Below are 19,678 nucleotides of genomic sequence, written 5' to 3'. Positions count from 1 at the left end.
TCACTCATCAACCTCAGCTCGCATCCACTTAACCCGTCAACCTCAGCTCGCATCCACTTAACCCGTCAACCCCATCTCACATCCGCCCACCCCGTCAACCCCATCTCACATCCCCTCACGCCGACAACCCTACCACACATCCACGCACCCCAACAACCCCACGACACATCCCCTCACCCCATCAACCCCACCACACACCCACTCACCCCGTCAACCCCACCACACACCCACTCACCCCGACAAGCCCACCACACATCCAGTCACCCCATCAACCCTACCACACATGCACTCACCCCGACAACCCCACCTCACATCCCCTCACCCCGACAACCCCACCACACATCCACTCACCCTGACAACCCCACCTTACATCCCCTCACCCCGTCAACCCTACCACACATGCCCTCACCCCGTCAACCCCACCACACATCCCCTCACCCCGTCAACCCCACCGCACATCCCCTCACCCCGACAACCCCACCACACATCCACTCACCCCAGCCCTAATCCCTGACTCATCACTTGCACTTAAATCAAATTCAACAGCCACTCCACCTTCAAACCCCATCCACTCCCCAAACCCCCTAAACCTTTACCCATGCACTCACCCACAACATCCACTCATCTCCAAGCACCAAACCCTTACCCTGACAACCCACCCTGATCCTAGCCCCAGACTTCCCTCACTCCACCAACTTTCCATCCACACCACCAATCACCATCTATTCACCACATCCATCCATCCCTTAGTCTCCTCACCTCACATCAACTTTCTCACCTCAATCCCCGTCACTCCCTTCAGACCACTTTTCCAAACTCCTTCACCCCACTTGCCTTTGCCCCTCCATTCCCAATACCCCTTGATTTGCCTCCTCACTGACTTCCTCCCATCTCCTCTCCTTTCACCCTTCTGTCTTCCCGCTATGACACCTTTCCCTCCCTTGGCTCTCGCCCACCTTCCTACTCTCCCTCTTTCCCCTTGGAACCCTCTTTACCTCTATCCCTAATGCTTTCCTGCACTCCTTCATGCACTTCTATCTCTCCCTCCACCCCACCTTAAACCACCTTCCCTTTCTGCCCCCTACCTTGACCAACCCTTTTCCCCTGCACCTCGCCCATCCATTTCTTCCTCCCCCTCCACCTTTTCTCTTTGTTCTCACAATCCCACTTTCCTACTGCGTTTACCCTCACATGCCTACATTCCCCTCCACTCTTCGTCTTTATCCCTTCCTCCTACCCTCGCCTTTCCATTCTACCTCTTTTCCCTTCTGTCAGAAGCTCCTGCCTCCCTTTTCTCCTGCCCCTTCTTGTCTTCCTATTTTTTATAGTCCTCTTCCTTCCTCCCTTCTCCTGTTCCCGTTCCTCCTGTCCTGTCTTCTTTTCCATCCACCCTCTATTCTCCCTCTTCCTTTTAACCCCATTCATTTGTATTCTCCTTTCGCTCAATTCCCCTCATTCCTTCTTCCCTCCCATCCCCGCATCTCCTTCTTGCCCCCCTTGATCGCCTCTCTCTTCCGCTCCCTTCTTCTTTGCCCTCCCTCCTACCCTCCGTGTCTTTCCCACTGCTGCCTCCCTCACTCATTCATCCCCTTCCCGTCTCTTGTCCTTCACCTTTTCTATCTTTCCAGCTCTCCCTCCCCATCCCCTCCCCCTTCTCCCCCTCCCTCTTCTCCCCCTCCACCTCACCCCCCTCCCTCCTACTCCCCCACCCCTCCCCTTTCTCTCCCTCCTCCTTCTCCCTCCTCCTTCTCCCTCCTCTCCCCCACCTCCTTCTCCCTCCTTTCCCTTCCTTCTGCTCCCTGCCCTCCCCTACCTCCTTCTCCCCCTCCCTTCCCCTCCCCTCGCCCTCCCCTTCTCCCCTCCCCTTCTCCCCTCGCTCTCCCCTTCTCCCCTACCTCCTTCTCCCCTCCCTTCCCCTCCCCTCGCCCTCCCCTTCTCCCCTCCCCTCCCCTTGCCCTCCCCTTCTCCCCTCCCTTCCCCTCCCCTCCCCTCGCCCTCCCCTTCTCCCCTCCCCTTCTCACCCTCTCACCTCCCTCACCCCTTCTCCCCTCCACCTCACCCCCTCCCCCTACTCCCCACCCCTCCCCATTCTCCCCCTCCCCCATTCTCCCCATCTCCCACTCGCCTCACATCCCCTTCTCCCCTCCAACTGCCCCCTCTCCCTTTGCCTCCTACCCTCATCCCCTACCCCTCATGATCCCCTCCTCCTTCTCCCCCACCCCTCCCCTTCTTCCCCTATCCCCGTTCTCCCCCTCCCTTACCCCTCCCTCTTTTCCCTCTCTCCCCCTCCTTCCCCTTATCCCCCTCCTCGCCCTCCTTCCCCTCTTCTCTCTCCTCCCCTCCCCCTCACTCCCCTCCCCTCCCCCACTCTTCCCCTCTCGCCCTTCTACCCTTCCCTTCTCCCTCTCCCCCTCCCCCTCTCCGTCTCATCCACCCCATCCCCGTCTCACCATCTCACCCTCCCCCTTCTCCCCTCCCTTTCTCCCCTTCTCCCCCCTTTCTCCTCCTCCTACCCCTCTCTTTCTCCCCCTCTGCCCCTCCCCTTCCCCTTCTCCCCTCCCACTTTTCCCCCACTCCCCACCTTCCCTTTCTCCCCATTCTCCCCCTCCCCATTCTCCCCGTCTCCCACTCCCCTCACATCCCCCTCTCCCCTCCAACCGCCCCCTCCCTTTGCCCCCTACCCCCATCTCCCAACCCCTCATGATCCCCTCCTCCTCCCCCTACCCCTCCCCTCCTTCCCCTTCTCCCCCTCCTCACCCTCCTTCCCCTCTCCTCCCCTCTCCCCCTCACCCCATCCCCCTCCCTCACTCTTCCCCCTCACCCTTCTCCCTCTCCTTCTCCCCTTCCCCCTCTCCCCCTTCTCCCCCCTCACCCCCCTCACCCCCCTTCTCCCCTCCCTTTCTCCCCTTCTCCCCTTTCTCCCCCTCCCTCCCCTCCTCCCCCTCTCCCCTCCCTTTCTCCCCTTCTCCCCCCCCACTTTTCCCCCCCCTCCCCTCCCTTTCCCCCTCCCCTTCCCTTTCTCCCCTCCCACCTTTCCCCCACTGCCCACCTCCCCTTTCTCCCCTTCCTCCCCTTCCCCTTCTCCCCCTCCCCTCCTCCTTCTTCCCTCCTCTTCCTCCTCCTTCTCCCCTCTTCCCCACCTCCCCTCTACATCTTTCTCCCCTCCTCCCCTCACCTCCTCCTCCCCTTTCCCTTCCTCCTCCCCCTCTCCCCTCCCTCTCGCCCTCCTTCTCCCCTCCTCCCCACCTCCCCTCCTCCTTCTTCCCCCTTTCACCTTCTCCCTCTCCCCTCCTCCTCTTCCCTCCCCTCCTCCTCCTCCTCCCCCTCTCCCTTCCTCCTCTTCCCTCCTCCACCCCCCTCCTCCTCTCCCCTCCTCCCTCCTCTCCCCTCCTCCTCCTCCCCCTCCCTCCTCCTCCCCCTCCCTCCTCCTCCTCCACCTTCCCCTCCCTCCTCCTCCTCCCTCCTCCTCCTTCCCCTCCCCCTCCCTCCTCCTCCTTCCCCTCTCTCCTCCTCCTCCCCCTCCCTCCTCCTCCACCTCCCCCTCCCTCCTCCTCCCCCTCCCCCTCCCTCCTCCTCCCTCCTCCTCCTCCTCCCTCCTCCTCCCCCTCCCTCCCCCTCCCCCCCTCCCCCTCCCTCCCTCTCCCTCCCCCCCTCCCTCCCCCCCTCCCTCCCCCTCCCTCCCCCCCTCCCTCCCCCCCTCCCTCCCCCTCCCTCCCCCTCCCTCCCCCTCCCTCCTCCTCCTCCCCCCTCCTCCTCCTCCCCCTCCCCCTCCCCTCCCTCCTCCCCCTCCCTCCCCCCCTCCCCCTCCCCTCCCTCCTCCCCCTCCCTCCCCCCCTCCTCCCCCTCCCTCCCCCCCTCCTCCCCCTCCCTCCCCCCCCTCCTCCTCCCCCCCTCCTCCCCCTCCTCCTCCCCCTCCCTCCTCCCCCTCCCTCCTCCTCCTTCCCCCTCCCTCCTCTTCCTTCCCCCTCCCTCCTCCTCCTTCCCCTCCCCTCTCCCTCCTCCTCCTCCCCTCTCCCTCCTCCTCCTCCCCTCCCCTCCTCCTCCTGCCCCTCCCACCCTCCCCCACCTCCTTCTCCCCCTCCCCTTCTCCCCCTTCCTGTCTCCTTCCCTCTCCCCCTCACCTCCCTCCCTTCCCTCTCCCCTTACCTTCCTCCCCCTTCCTTCCTCGCCTTCCCTCCCCCTTTTCCCTTCTCCTCCCTACTCCCCCTTCTCTCTGGAGTATGCCCACTGCCTTGGAACCTGACGTCACTGGCAATGGCAATGCAAATAAGATGCAGGTCCATGCTGACAGTTGTGTGGAACCATTGCATGGATCTTTCTGCAAACAGTATAAGAACTTGACTTGTTTAGAATACATGCGGCAGATAACAACAGCCCCATTCTAAGTCTTAAAAACTTCACTACTGGGAAACAAGAGATAAATCTATCATGAGGTTCAATATTTATTAGGAAATTAACGTCGGGTGGATATGGACCGATAAAACCACGTTAACTACAGCTAAACTGACACTCAAATTCCCCATATTAAAACAAAACTGGCGGAACGACAATGCCCTGTCATTACTCCCAAGCTTCGACATCATGATTTGTTTAAAATACCGATTAAATGTTCACCCATAGTGCACCCTGTTTTAAATATTTTATTCAAATTTCTGCAATCTGTCACAAGCGACGTGGTGCACAAGTAAACTGAAATGCAACAATAGGAAGTTGATGATCCAAGGAAGTTACAATATTATAACTGTGTCCCTAAATGCAGACTTTTGACACGATTCCTTATTCTCGAGAGCGTATTAATTAAACGTAATGTCATTAAATGCAAATGTTTATCACCCTTCTAGGGGAGAACAGAGAGATTGGTGTATCATTAATAAAAATAATAATATTTCGCATGTTACCATTAAGACCGTTGTATGTGGACTGGTATCCAGTTTCAATATTTTGAGTATATTTTCAAAGTGGGTAGATGTTGAAGTCGGGTTTCACGCTGTCTTGGAATTTTAGGATTATTTATATAGTAAAGAATTTGAATGGGTTTAAACTTATCGACATAAACCTAACGTCTTATTTTAAGCACATTTCAATTTTATTCAAAATCTAAATTGAGTTTCAGAATTCTGATCTATGATCTGATGAAAGGACAGAGAAGTGAAACCTCAACCCTGTTTCTCCCTTCACTCCTTGCCTAACCTACCGAGTATTTCCAGCATGTTCCGTTTATCATTTCAGATGTCCAGCACTCACACCGTTTCGCTTTAGTTGGTGCTATCTGAAAATACACGACAAATTTCTTAAGAATGTTGTATTTGACATCTGGCAAGATAAAATTAGCATCAAAACTTAACTTCTCGAGTTAGAATGCCACTAATAAGATAGAAAAATGGTTTTATTGATGATAAATTCAATCTCATAAGCCAAATACAAAACTCGTAGGAATAACATTTTAGAAGAGCAGCATAACATTTTAAGACAACTGCATATCCAAGATCAATGCCCTACAGTTTCCCTATATTCGTTTGGCACTTAATTTTTTTTCCGAAATAAAACAGAGCGGTCATATTTAGTTTTCACTGGTAATCTCTGATATGTTGAAGAAGCGAGTGTGAAGCGGTGTTGTTTTGAGTATACGCATTTAGTTTAGGCCTCAAACAATCCACCCGCGTAGGACACCAGTGAGTTCCCACCAACGAGTTTCACGATGTCTAAATCAAGATACAAAACTTTGAAATGATGGAAATGGAAAGAATAATCAGCATCGATAATAGTTCAACAGGCACTGATTGCAGAGAGTGATGTGTATTGATTAAACCTGCCCGACTTCTGAATGAATTGAGCTAACATTTCACTTGCTAATGACTACCCATGGCAGTACCCATGGAAATAGCGGGAATATAGAGAATTCTTCGAATTAAAGACAGGCTGTTTCATTTGAGAGATGAAACGGCATAGTACATTATGCAATGGAGCCAGTTTGCTTTAACGCGATGCCAAATTTGCGGAAGGTGGGAGGAGTGGAGGTAGTGGGAGTTTGGGGTCACTCCACAATAATTGCTTTTGGTTTTAGATTTCGGTCATGTCTCTCGAGGGTTAACCCATACTGGAATGGACAGTCGTAGGGTCACATTTCTGAACTCGGGTAATAAAATAAATGGGAAATTCGCTTTTGGATCCAGGAATTGTTTTGATGTTACCTAACATCCTGTTGGTCCAGTAGTTAGTGGAAATCCCTTTCGTTTGTTATTGAAAATTCATTATCCAGTGAGTACGCTGCAATGAAAATTTGTCTCAAGAGACCTTGAAATGTACAATCGGAGTTCTGGAATGGATTGTCAGTTTGGATGGTGGATGATGGTGAACACTTGTAACTACAGACTGATGTACATGATCTGAAGAATATTTGCACAGCTCATTGAATTGAATTTTCTCAGTTTACAAACATTGTCTCATCCCAAATCGATTTCAAAGATGCATAGCGAATGCCAGCATTAACGTGTTAACTCGGTTAACTCCCTGGAGCTAGTTTTCGGGCCTTTCTTTGACCCTGATTATTTATTGCCGTGCACACAGCGCCAAAGAAGATGGAGTTTTGTACTAAACCTGCACCACATATCAATGGACCAGGCTGTGAAATAAAGAGTAAACTTACAATTAGACGTTAAAAAAGAGGAAACATTATTTGAAAAATACAGTGAAATGTGTTTATTTTATTGACGAAAATCTAGTGTGCATACATGTTATTGGAACAATTAAAGAAACATCGGAAACGCTGAAAAGGTACATTTTTTAATGCTTCGAAGTAAACTTCGCGTAGTTAGAGCAATTCATAGTTCCATTTTTAAATATAAAAGCTCTGCATTCTGTGTTTGAAATGACGAGTTTATCATGATCTAATTTTTCAGTATTCTCATGAACCGCGTGAGCAGTCCCAGTCTGTACTGGGAATGTCAGACAAATACGGTCCAAATAATCGTGTGTTCTCTTATAAGCACATAGTCTATATGCCAAATATGTACAATGTATAAGCCACTATTATATGTTTTAAAACTATTAACTGTCGGAGAAATTCCAGGTTTACCATTGTACATTTATGAGGCTAGTTACGAAAAATTATATATTTTGCCTACTGATGGATACATTCAAAATTGTTTTATAAAGAATAATAATTGTATTTCATAGGGAAAATGGCATTTTCACAATATTTTATGCCAGTTGATCTATCGTTTAATCTATTCTTACAAGAAGATTTTTACCTTGTTCTTAACTATTTCTAGCTGTAATTTATCCCAGATTTAACGTTAATCCCTAGAATTAGCACAAAACTTTAGGTAAAAGCCACGGCCTTGGTTCTGATAAAGGAGTACCCAATTTCCCTTACGCTCCAGACACCATTTCAAGCATCTTGTCAAAATAGATGACTTTAACGTTTAGAACAATGAACTAGGGCGTACTTAGATTTAATTCCAATACTGAAAACATTCGCATTGAACATTGGAATGTGGCCGTGCGTCCAAAGTGGTATCAAACATATTATCTTCATTAAATTCCATATGTTCAAAAACAATCAAATATACATTAAGATGTTTCAGTGAATATGATATTCAAGTAATATAGTACTGAAAATTAATCCTTAAAGTATTACATAGAATCAACAGGACAGAAACAACCCATTCGGCGAGCTGGTGCTTGCCTCTATAACCCACATTCACATCCGCCTCATTCACCGTCTCTCTCTCATTCAGCCTCCCCCTAAAAGTATCAATGTTAACAATATGGCGCGGGGGGGGGGTATATTTATCCGACCAACATGTAAAGAAACGCCTCAGACATTGCTAATGTAATCTGTTCGAAGCAATCTTGTATTTATGTTCCTTTTTTTCTGGACGTAACCACGTGTGAGAAAAGTTTCTCCACATCCATCGCTTTGAACCCTTTCATAACATTAAGACATCTCTCAGTCTTCCCATTGCAAGAAAAATAGCCCCTATCTGCTAAACGTTTTTGTCAATTTCTCTTTTCCGGTATTAACTTTGCAAATATTTTCAGTGCTCTCTCCAAAGAAAGTAATGTAACCTTCCTCTTTATGAAGTCAAATCTTCTTTAAATCAACCCAATAGCCTTGCATTGGTTATGGATCTGCCAGCTTACGTTAAGAATGGTTTTGCTGCTTTATACCATACCATGTGAAATAAACTTTGTAGCTTTGTTGAAAAAAATGTACACAATGCTGTTTTAAACTGTTCACCGGGAATATTATTTATCATTGGCTCCTTGTATGCCAGGTAGTTACTTTTGTCGATGTTTTTCTTACTAAAAATTACACATAGAGATATATCCACTCATTGTTCAGGCGTGGGTTCACACATTTCTAGTAAGATAATAATATACAATGTAACAACTGATTTGTATCACATTTTGCCTCTCAAGAATGTTTGATGTATCATTTTGGAAATGTGGGATCATTTAACTGTACATTAGCCCTTCCTTGCACACAGGATGTTGCTGTACGGGCACAAATACATGTTGCAGAAAAAACAATTAAGGGGTTAATTTGACGCCGTATGTGGCAGGAAATACCCAAACGATGGGTGAACTTTGACCCAGAAATCATGAGATGCAGTATTGAGAGCTGATACTATGCTCGGTTTACAGAAGCAAGGATGCAAAGTAAAAAACGACCGTGGTCATTTCCTGTCTGTTTCATGCTTATCTGAGTACAAATGACCAATTTTATCAGAGTTATACTCTGGTCAATGATGCACAATGCCTATTAAATAATAGATACAAATCCTACAACTCCATATTTAGTCACCAAAACAATGAGCCGAACTACAGAGAGATGCGATTCTATAGAAATAATTAGGTGCAAATAATACAACTGAAATCCCAATAAGTTTTTTTTAAACAGAGAACGCCCTCAGACCCTATTCACTGGTCAGAACCAGAATACTTATGGTTCTGCAAAAATACTACTTGAGAAAAATCTGGAAAGACTCTATGTTAAAAATAGATTTATGATGGAACTGACGAGACTAATGGAAATGATGGGACATAAATTCTATAATGATTTATTATTTTGTGTTTTGAACTTGATGTCCTTTATTTTAACTGTTCAAAATTATTAACTACAACATTCAAACATATGTTTGGGATCCTAGCTGTGAATTATTTTGAGTTACTACTATAACGTACTAATTATAGTTTGCCTAGTAGGCGTCTTTTTCTGTAGCAGTTGGTTAATTTTGGGCTGTGAGGGGCTAATCCTGAGGGTATGAATTGCAGCCTCGGCAGGAACTCAGCATAAAGGGAGTGTCAGCTGAAAACACTGCTGTACAATCGTTGCTATTAGCTGTTTCCAGCCAACCGGGCCTTTCTTCCCGTCCCACCACAGCCCCTGATGCTACAAAATGGGCCAGGTTGATTGTTGGTCCTACTGGTCAACTCAGCATCCTGATATGTAGTGCCTACATTTTTAACTCTGCAACAAGTTAAGATGCGACTCTTTATTTTATGAAACCTTAGGAGTACCGCACATCTAGTAATTTGCCTTTGGCAACTTGTAATTTCTGACAATCGGCACTAACTGGCAGCAGTCAGGCCATTCCTGATAATCGAGCCTTGCAGTTTTCAATGGCCCAGTGATTGTATGATGTTTGTACTTTCATCTTCATTCCCAGGTAATTACTGGAATCAACAGCAGTAGATTAATAGTGGTAACAACCAGTTTCTGACATCAGTAGTGGGGGGAAAGCTGGAATTTATTACCGAGGAGTAATAACAGGGCATTTGAAAAATAATAATTGGGCAGAGTCAACATGGCTATACAACAAGTGGAAATCATTCCCTATTGGAATTTTTTGAGATTGCAACTAGCATGAAAGATACAGGCAAACCCTCAGTGTTGTGCATTTGGACTTGCAGAAGGCCTTTGATAAGGTGCCATACAAGAGATTATTTTTTAAAATGGAGCACACAGCCCTGGGGGTAATATATTGGCATGGATTAAGGACTAGTAAATGAACAGAAAATCATTTGTCCGCAAGACCGAGGAATTGATTGTGGACTTCAGGAAGGGGAAGTCGGGAGCACACACACCAGTCCTCATTGAGAGGTCACAGGTGGAAAGGGTGAGCAGCTTCAAGTTCCTGGGTGTCAACACCTTGGAGGATCTCTCCTTTGCCCAACAACGCAATCACGAAGAAGGCATGCCAGTGGTTCTACTTTGTTAGGAGTTTGAGGAGATTCGGTATGTCACTAAAGACTCTTACAAATTTCTATAGATGTACGTTGGAAAGCATTCTGACTGGTTGCATCACCGCCTGGTATGGAGGCTTCAATGCACAACATCGCAAGAGGCTGCAGAGGGTTGTAGACTCAGCCAGCTCCATCACGGACACAAGCCTCCCCACCATTGAGGACATCTTCAAGAGGCGGTGCCTCAAGAAGGCAACATCCATGACTAAGGACCCTCACCATCAGGGACATACCCTCTTCTCATTACTAGCATCGGGGAGGAGATACAGGAGCCTGAAGACCCGCACTCAGTGATCCCCTTCAATGATTCACTGAAACGTGATTGTGTTAGTCAGCACACAGCTTGTCAGGTCTGTTTGCAAAGTAATTGGAATGGATGTTGGGAGAAGATCAGAGCACATTTTCCAGGACACAAAATATGGAACAGAGCACTGGGAGTTGATGGATGGCAAACAACAGAAAACAACTGAAGATTCTCCCAAGTTTACTGGCTACACACAGACCTTTGGTGGGGAGGCATCAAATCGTGGTGATGGTAGTTGGGGGGGGGGGGTGGTGGAGGGTGGAGCAGGACAATTGCTGACCAGCTCTAGAGAGGGCAAGAGCCAGCATCCAAGGAGCTGCATGCCTTTGGGTGAAAGCAAAATAGCTAGCAGCTAGAGAGTGGGAGCGAATAGGGGAGGGGGATTGAAAAGGAAAGGAAGGGCCAAAGAGGGAAGGAGGTGAATGAAGGGGAGGGAATAGAGAGGGAAATGAACCAAGAGGACTGGGAGAGACTGAGGGAGTAAGGACTTCTGAACTTTTATACTTAACACCTCGGTCAATATAGGCAAGTATGCCGTACACCTTCCTTACCACCCTATCTACTTCTGTTGCCACTTTCAGGGAACATCTTCATCACCTCCTCAAAAAACTCAATCAAATTTGTAAGACATGACTTCTCCCATACAAAGCCACGTTGCCTATCTCTGATAAGTCAATGCTTTTCCAGATGCAAGTAGGTTTATCTCTAAGAATTTTCTCCAATAATTTTCCAACTACTGATGTCAGATTTCAAATCTCCTTTAAAAGTCCTTTCTATCAACTTAAACTTAAGCTCTTTTGTTTTTGATACCCCTACCATGGGAAAAAGATTCTGACTACCTACCCTATCTATGCCTCTTATAATGTTATATACCTCTATCGGGTCACCCCTCAGCCTCCTTCACTCCAGGGGAAACAAACCCAGCATATCCAATCTCTCCCCATAACTAAAGTCCTTCAATCCAGGCAACATCCTGGTGAATTGCCTCTACACTCTCTCCAGCCAGCACAACTACATTCTTCCTATAGCGTAGCAACAAGAACTGCACACAATACCCCAAGTACGGTCTAACCAGCATCTTTATGTCCCAACTTTTATATTCTATGCCCAAACCTATGTAGGCAAGCATGCCATATGCCTTCTTCACCACCATATCTAGTTCTGTTGCCACTTTTAGTGAACTATGGACTTGAACTTCAAGATTCCTCTGTTCATCAACATTCCTTAGTCCCCCTACCATTTGCTGTAAATGCCCTACCCCATTTTACTTCAGAATCAGAATCAGATTTATTATCACTGACATATGATGTGAAATTTGTTGTTTTGTGGCAGCAATACAATGTAAAGACATAAAAATCTATAAATTACAAAAATAAATAATTAGTGCAAAAATTAAAGAATAATGAGGTAGTGTTCAGGAGTTTATGGATTGTTCAGAAATCTGATGGCAGAGGGGAAGAAGCTGTTCCTTTATTGTTGAGTGTGGGTCTTCAGGCTCCTTTATCTCCTCCCTGATGGTTGTATTGGGAAGAGGGCATGTCTTGGGTGGTGAGGGTCCTTAGTAATGGATGCCACCTTATTGAGGCACTGCCTCTTGAAGACGTCTTCGATGGTGGGGAGGGTTGTGCCTGTGATGGAGCTGCCTGAGTCTATAACCCTCTGCAGCCTCTTGCAATCCTGTGCACTGGAGCCTCCATAGTTTGTAAGAGTCTTGTAAGAGTTTGTAAAAGTCTTGGTGACATACCAAATCTCCTCAAACTTCTAACAAAGGAGAGTCACTGGCATGCCTTCTTCATGATTGCATCAATGTGTTGGGCCCAGAATAGATCCTCTGAGATGTTCCCAAAATGCATCATCTCAGACTTGTCAAGGTTAAATTCCACCTGCCAATGCTCCATCCAACTTTCCATCTGATCTATATCCTCCTTAGACAACCTTCCTTGCCATTGACAATATTGCCAACTTTTATGTCATCAGAAAACTTACTAATCATATCTCCTACATTCACATCCAAGTCTTTAATATACTGTATGTGACTAACAACAAGGGTGCCAGCACCAATCCTTGCAGTACACCACTGGTCACAGACTTGCAATCAGAAAAGCATCCTTCCACCACTATACTCTGCCTTCCATTACCAAGGCAACTTTGGATTCAGTTAGCCAGTTTACCTTGAATCCCATGTTTTAACCTTCTGAACAAGCCTACCACGTTGGGCTTTGTCAAATGCCTTACTAAAGTCCATGCAGACAACATCTACTGCTCTGCCTTCATCAATCTTCTTTGTTACCTCCTCAACAAACTCAACCAAATTTGTGAGGCACGATTTCCCCCACACAAACCCACACTGACTATCCCTGATCAGCCCCTGCCTTTCCTAATGGACACAAATTCTATCCTTTAGTACCTTCTCCAATAATTTTCCTACCACTGATGTAAAGCTCACCAGAACAACATTAGTTATTCTAAAGTTTTCTGGCACCTCACCTAAGGTTGATGGAGATGTGGAAATCTCTATCAGGATCCCAGCTATCTCCTCCCTTCCTTCCCAAAGCATCCTGGGATAGATTTCAACTAGTCCTTGGGATTTATCAACCTTTATGCATGCCAATGACATCTAACACTTCCTCCTTTTTAATACTAACCTGCCTCGGTTTATCCATATACCCCTCCCCGAACATATTACCTTCCACGTCTTCTCCTTGGTAAATGCAGATGTTTTCATTTCGGGCTTCGTCCACATCACTTGGCACCTCAGAGGACCCATTCTTTCCTTGGCTGCCCTCTTCCTGATGCACTAATAGAATGTCTTGGTATTTTCTTTAATCTTATTTGCCAAGGATATTTTTATGGCTCCCTTTTAGCCCTTCTGATTTCTTTCTTAAATTCTCTCCTGTGCTCTATTCCTCAAGAGACTCCTTTGACACAGTTCCTACACTGGGTCCACCTCACCTTCAAATTCACTTGGTCCATCTCTGACACCTCTCTTCCCTTTCTTGATCTCTCTGACTCCATCTCGGGAGAGAGATTATCCACTGACATCTTCTACAAACCCACTGACTCCCACATCTACCTCAACTACATCTCTTCCCACCCTGTGACTTGCAAGGATGCAATTCCCTTCTCTCATTTCCTCCATCTCCGCCACATCTGTTCTTGTGATGAGGCTTTCCACTCCAGGACATCCAAGATGTCCTCCTTTTTCAGAAAATGGGGTTTCCACCCACTGCAACTGATGCAGCCCTCACCCACATCTCTTCTATTTCCCCTACGTCTGCCCTCACCCCACCCCCCTTCAGACATAACAGGGATAGAGTTCCCCTTGTCCTCAGCTACCACCCCATGAGCCTACACATCAAACATCTGCAACTTCCGCCATCTCCAATGGAATCCCACCACCAGGCACATCTGCCCCTCCCGTCCCCTCTCTGCTTTCCAGAGGGATCGCTCTCTCCACGACTCCCTTGTCTGCTCGTCCCTCCCCACCGATCCCCTTCCAGGCACTTGTCCCAGCAACCACGCTAAGGGTTACATCTGCCCCTACACCCCCTCCCTCACCACCACTCAGAGCCCTAAACAGTCCTTCCAGGTGAGGCAGTTCTTCACATGTCACTTATTGCATCCAGTACTCCTGGTGTGGCCTCCTCTACATCGGTGAGACCCGACGCAGATTGGGGGATCGCTTCGTCAAGCACTTTTGCTCCATCCGCCGTAACAGCCAGGATCTCCTGGTGGCCAGCCACTTTAATTCCACATCCCACTCCCACACTGACATGTCTGTCCATAGCCTCCTCTACTGCCACGTTGAGACCAGACACAGATTAGAGGAACAGCACCTCATATTCCACCTTGGTAGTCTCCAACCTGAATGGGAGGAACATCGATTTCTCTAATGTAACCACTCCCCTCCGTTCCATTTTTTTCCTTATCCCACTGGCCCCATCACTCCATCTCTTTCCCCTTCCCAGCCCTCTTGAACTGCCCATCACCCACACATTCCTCCCACCGGTTCCCCTCCTCACCTCCTTCCCTTTATTCCACAGTCCACTGTCCTCTCCTATCAGATTCCATCTTCTTCAGCCCTTTGTCACTTCCACCCATCACCTACCAGCTTCTTACATCGTTCCCACTCTCCCCCCCCTCACCTACCTACCAACCCCCTCTCACATTTAATCCACCTATCTGCTGCCAGCTCTTGCTCCGCCCCTTCCCCCCACATTTTTATACTGGCCATCTCCCCTCTTTTTCTCCAGTCCTGATGAAGGGTCTCGACCTGAAACGTCAACTGTCCATTTCCCTCCATAGATGCTGCCTGACCCGCTGAGTTCCTCCAGCATTTTGTGTGTTGTTCTGACACCTGGCGTATGTTTCCTACTCTTCCTGCCATCCAAAGTTCCCTAATCTTGCAACCTTTGCCTTTCACCCTTACCAGAACATGCTGCCCCTAAACTTTTTCTCTTTTAAAAGACTCCATTTGTCAGTTGTTATTTTACTTGCCAGCATCTCTCCCAATCTACTTTTGCAATGTCCTCTTTTACACTATTGAAATTATTGAAATCAGCACCCCCCTCCCCAATTCAAGATGTTAACTTGAGGACCAACCCTATCTTTTTCTATAACTGGCCTGAAACTTACAAAATTATGGTCACTGTTCCCAAAGTGTCCCCTCCACTGACACTTCCACCATCTGCCCAGTTTCATTTCCTAAGATAAGGTCAAGTACTGCCCCGTCACTAGGAGAACTCCCTGCATATTGTCTCAAAAAAACTTTACAAATTCCACCCCATGTAAGCCCCTTGCACTAAAGGCAATCCCAGTCAATATTAGGAAAGTGAAAATCCCCCACTACTATAACCCCATTTGCCTTACACCTTTCTGCGATTACCTCAGAACTGGAGTGGGAGTGTGTCTTCCTCGACCACTGGAGACCCCCCAAGACGAAAATTCAGTTTCCAACTATCCTCAGATATTTTGAACATTTTTCAATTTTGTCTGCATGTTATGGAGAAGGATTCAAGAATTATTTGTAAAATATTGTCTGCGTACCTCCTAAAGGTACCATCCTGTTATGATAGATGTGCATTAAGTTGGTCGCACTATGTCTGTCTGTAGCCCCTTTTATTTAAAATTGAATGGCCATTATTCGTTTCAGATATAAACTGCATGTAATAAACCTTCAACACAGACTGTGGAGCAGTAGAAAAATGGTGCGGAGAGAAAGGATGCTCAGCACAGCTCTAAAACAACGGAACGAGACTTAAAAAAAGCAGGGCGGTGTGTAGTTTGACTCTTCTAAATTAGATAAAATTACTACATGTTATCATGTTACATAACTCACTTGAAGTTGAGGTGCAAGGTTATTTCTGAATCACCCGATGACCCTCCAATTCAAACGAGCCGATTAGTCACGATTGATGCCTGTAAGTGGAAACATCTTACCCTTGTTTCCTTGCTTGACCAGGTTCCTCAGTAAATTCCATGGAGTCATCCTGTGCACTGTTGGTCACTGGGATACTTTCATTGCAGGTAGTCTGTCTGCAACTACACAAAATATAAAGTCGTGTTCATGATGTTTTATCCAGCATTAAAATGTTATGGGTATTAATAAAAAGTTGAGAAGCTTGAAGTGTTTAAACTTAAGCAATAACTTGAGGAACCATAAATAAATCTTACATGGACTCAGTTAAAATTAAAATTTCGGTGAAAACATAAACATCCAAGAACTCAGGATCAAGATAATCTTATGTGCCAATTTTTATGCATGAAATAATAAAGAAGAAAAAAATGCTCATCACTCATGTCTATCCATTCATTTGATTTTTGTTTGTATCCAAAACAATTCTAGCAAATAAAAATAAATACAGCTTCCAGATGTTCTGAATGTGGGACATGGAGCAAGTTGTAAAGAAAGTGTAACTTTTATAATTAGGGTTTGGTTGCAAATGAAAACCCACCACTAACAACAGCCAACAGGAGGACAGTACTCTAACAGAGTAGATTTATGATATATTGAGGGATGAAAATGTTTTACTTATTGTCTGCAATATCGCTTGACCTACAGTTTAGCGTCATTTTTTTAGGAGGAGCGCTGTGCAGACAAATTTCCACATATTGCCTATTAATTAACTTACATTTATAAAAAAAAACTTGTTGTAAATAACGGAATTGTTGCTTCGCTGTCCTTTCCTGCCTCAAATAAGTACTGTTTCTGTGTGTCCTACCCTTTTTGAGAATCAACGCATTCGCAACCTGTTTTACAAACATACTTGTCAGTGGTCGGAAACTCATTTGGCCTCTCAACAATATGCTCAGGGCACGAGCCTGCAGTATCATAAAACAGATTATCCTACATCTCTCAATTTTACTTGATAACATAAGTATGAGAGTTATTCAGTCGGTCAATTTACTCTTTCTTTCATAGAATATGTGAATTTTGAATATTAATTTGTAAATCAGCAATATGGCCAAAACTGAAACAATAGCTGTGTTGCAAGAGATAGGCCCCTTTATACTTTCTTCTCTTTGGTGCTCTAATTTCACATGAAATCAGTTCTAAAAGTAGAGATATGTTCCATCCTATTCATTTGTTTAAAATATAAGTGACAGGTAGGAGGTCATCAAGTTAACTATGAAGCCCAAAAAAAGAATATCAAGTCAATTCTGGAGCAAAATGGTAACCTATGTTAAGCTGAAGTGACATACAGTGATTTCATACTCTTCCTAAATAAATTGAAGGCAGATGTTTGCAATTGTACTGCCTTCCCTGCATCGCTGCTATATCAAAATCACTTTGCAATGATGGAACAGCAAGACCAACCTGGCACACTGCTGGCATGAGATTTATGGCAATTAATTTTGTTGACATTTTGTTTCCCTCACCCTGGAAAAAAACGAATTAACAAATGAAATACTTCAAGAACTTAAGGTTTTCTGTCACAACTAGATTCTGAATTTTACCCTTGACATAATTTTCTTCCTGTTGAGTGATACCCAAGAATGCTTTTCAAGCTTGTTTTAATGTGTGCATGTGAGTCCGACACGACATTACCACAGTCTCTACATCCCCAAATTGTCATTAATTGCAGAGATCTATTTTAGTGAGAGGAAATAAATACAAGGATTTCCCATAATTCTGCCTGTGTTAATGACTATGGAAATGGAAAGTGTCAGCTCTGTTACATGTACTAAAATTATCTCTTCCAATAAAGTGAAGACAAAGATAATTCTAAAGGATGGTAATAGGAATGAAGCATGGTGAGACTCTTGAGCTGGAGACAGAGCTAAAAAGATGAGAGAGTATAACCAATTCCAAAATGTCTTAAAGGCCATTCCACCAATGGAGGGTTATGTTCCATGGTGCAAAATACTGCCAGTTTATGAGGCTCCAATAGCCCTGGACTCCCAAAACCAGGAGAAATATTTTCCCTTTTTTGTCCTATCAGTTTTCCTTCCTCCACTGAAAATCTCATTCAAATTACCTTAACCTTCCAAATCACATGAATTACATCCCTTTTTGTATAGTTTCTCATTGTAATCTAGCCCTTGTAGTCCAGGTATATTTCTGGTAATCTATTTTATTCTGCCTCCAAGATCACTATCTGCTTCCTAAACTGTGGTGCTTAACACTGCATTACTGCAATGAGTGGCCTAGCCATGGCTTTGTATGGTGGAAACATAACTTACACACCATCTATTACATTCCTTATATACATGTTTGTGTCATTTTAATAACATATTAATGGGCCTTAATGATCTGTTTGCATGGGCCCTCGGTCCTCTTTGGACCTTCACTTTTTTCAGCTTCCACCATTTAGAAGGTACTCTGTTCCATTCTTCTTAGATTCAAAGCTGATACCTCACATTTGGCTTTACTGAAATCCCTTTGAATCAGAATCAAAATCAAGTTTATTATCACTGACTTATATGATATGAAATTTGTTGCTTTGCAGCAGCAATTCAGTGCAAAGACATAAAATTACTATAAATGACAAAATAAATAAAAATAGTGCAAACAAAAAGGAATAATGAGGTAATGTTCATGGGTTCGTGGACCATTCAGAAATCTGATGGGAGAGGGGAAGAAGCTGTTCCTGAATCATTGAGTGTGGGTCTTCAGGCTCCTGTACCTCCTCCTCGATGGTAGTAAGAAGAGGGCATGTCCCAGATGGTGAGGGTCCTTAAATGATGGATGCCACCTTCTTGAGGCACTGCATCTTGAAGATGTCCTTGATTGTGGAGAGAGTTGTGCCCATAATGGAGCTGGTTGAGCCTGCAACCTTCTGCAGCCTCGTATGATCCTGTGCATTGGAGCCTCCATACCAGGCGGTGATACAAGCAATCAGAATGCTGTCCACTATACATCTATAGAGATTTACAAGAGTCTTTTGTAACATACCAAATCTCCTCAAATTCCTAATGAAGTAGAGCCGCTGGTATGCCTTCTTCGTGATTGCATCAATGTGTTGGGCCCAGGATAGATCCCCAGAGATGTTGACGCCTAGGAAGTTGAAGCTGCTCACCCTTTCCACCGCTGACCCCTCAGCGAGGACTGGTGTGTTCTCCCAACTTCCCCTTCCTAAAGTCCACAATTAATTCCCTTGTCTTGCTGATGTTGAGTGCGAGGTTGTTGTTACGACAACATTCAACCAGCTGACCTATCTCACTCCTGTATCCCTCCTCGTCGCCATCTGAGATTTTACCAACAACAGTGGTGTCATCTGCAAATTTATAGATGGTGTTTGAGCTGTACTTAGCCACACAGTCGTGAGTGTAGAGAGAGTAGAGCAGTGGGCTATGCACACATCCTTGAGGTGCGCCTGTGTTGATTGTCAGCGAGGAGGAGATGTTATTACCAATCAGTTCTGACTGTGGTCTCCTGATAAGGAAGTCAAGGATCCAGTTGCAGAGGGAGGTACAGAGGCCCAGGTTTTGAAGCTTGGTGATTAGTACTGAGGGAATGATGGTGTTGAACGCCAAGCTGTAATCGATAAACAGCAGCCTGACATATGTTTTGCTGTTGTCTAGGTGCTCCAAAGTAGAGTGGAAAGCCAGTGAGATTGCGTCCACTGTAGAGCTGTTGCAGCGGTAGGCAAACTGCAGTGGGTCCAGGTCCTTGTTCAGGCA

The sequence above is a fragment of the Pristis pectinata genome, chromosome 3, assembly GCF_009764475.1.
Source record: "Pristis pectinata isolate sPriPec2 chromosome 3, sPriPec2.1.pri, whole genome shotgun sequence".
NCBI classification, from domain to species: Eukaryota; Metazoa; Chordata; class Chondrichthyes; order Rhinopristiformes; family Pristidae; genus Pristis; species Pristis pectinata.
The sequence above is the reverse complement of the archived record's forward strand: the minus strand, read 5'-3'. Positions refer to the sequence as shown.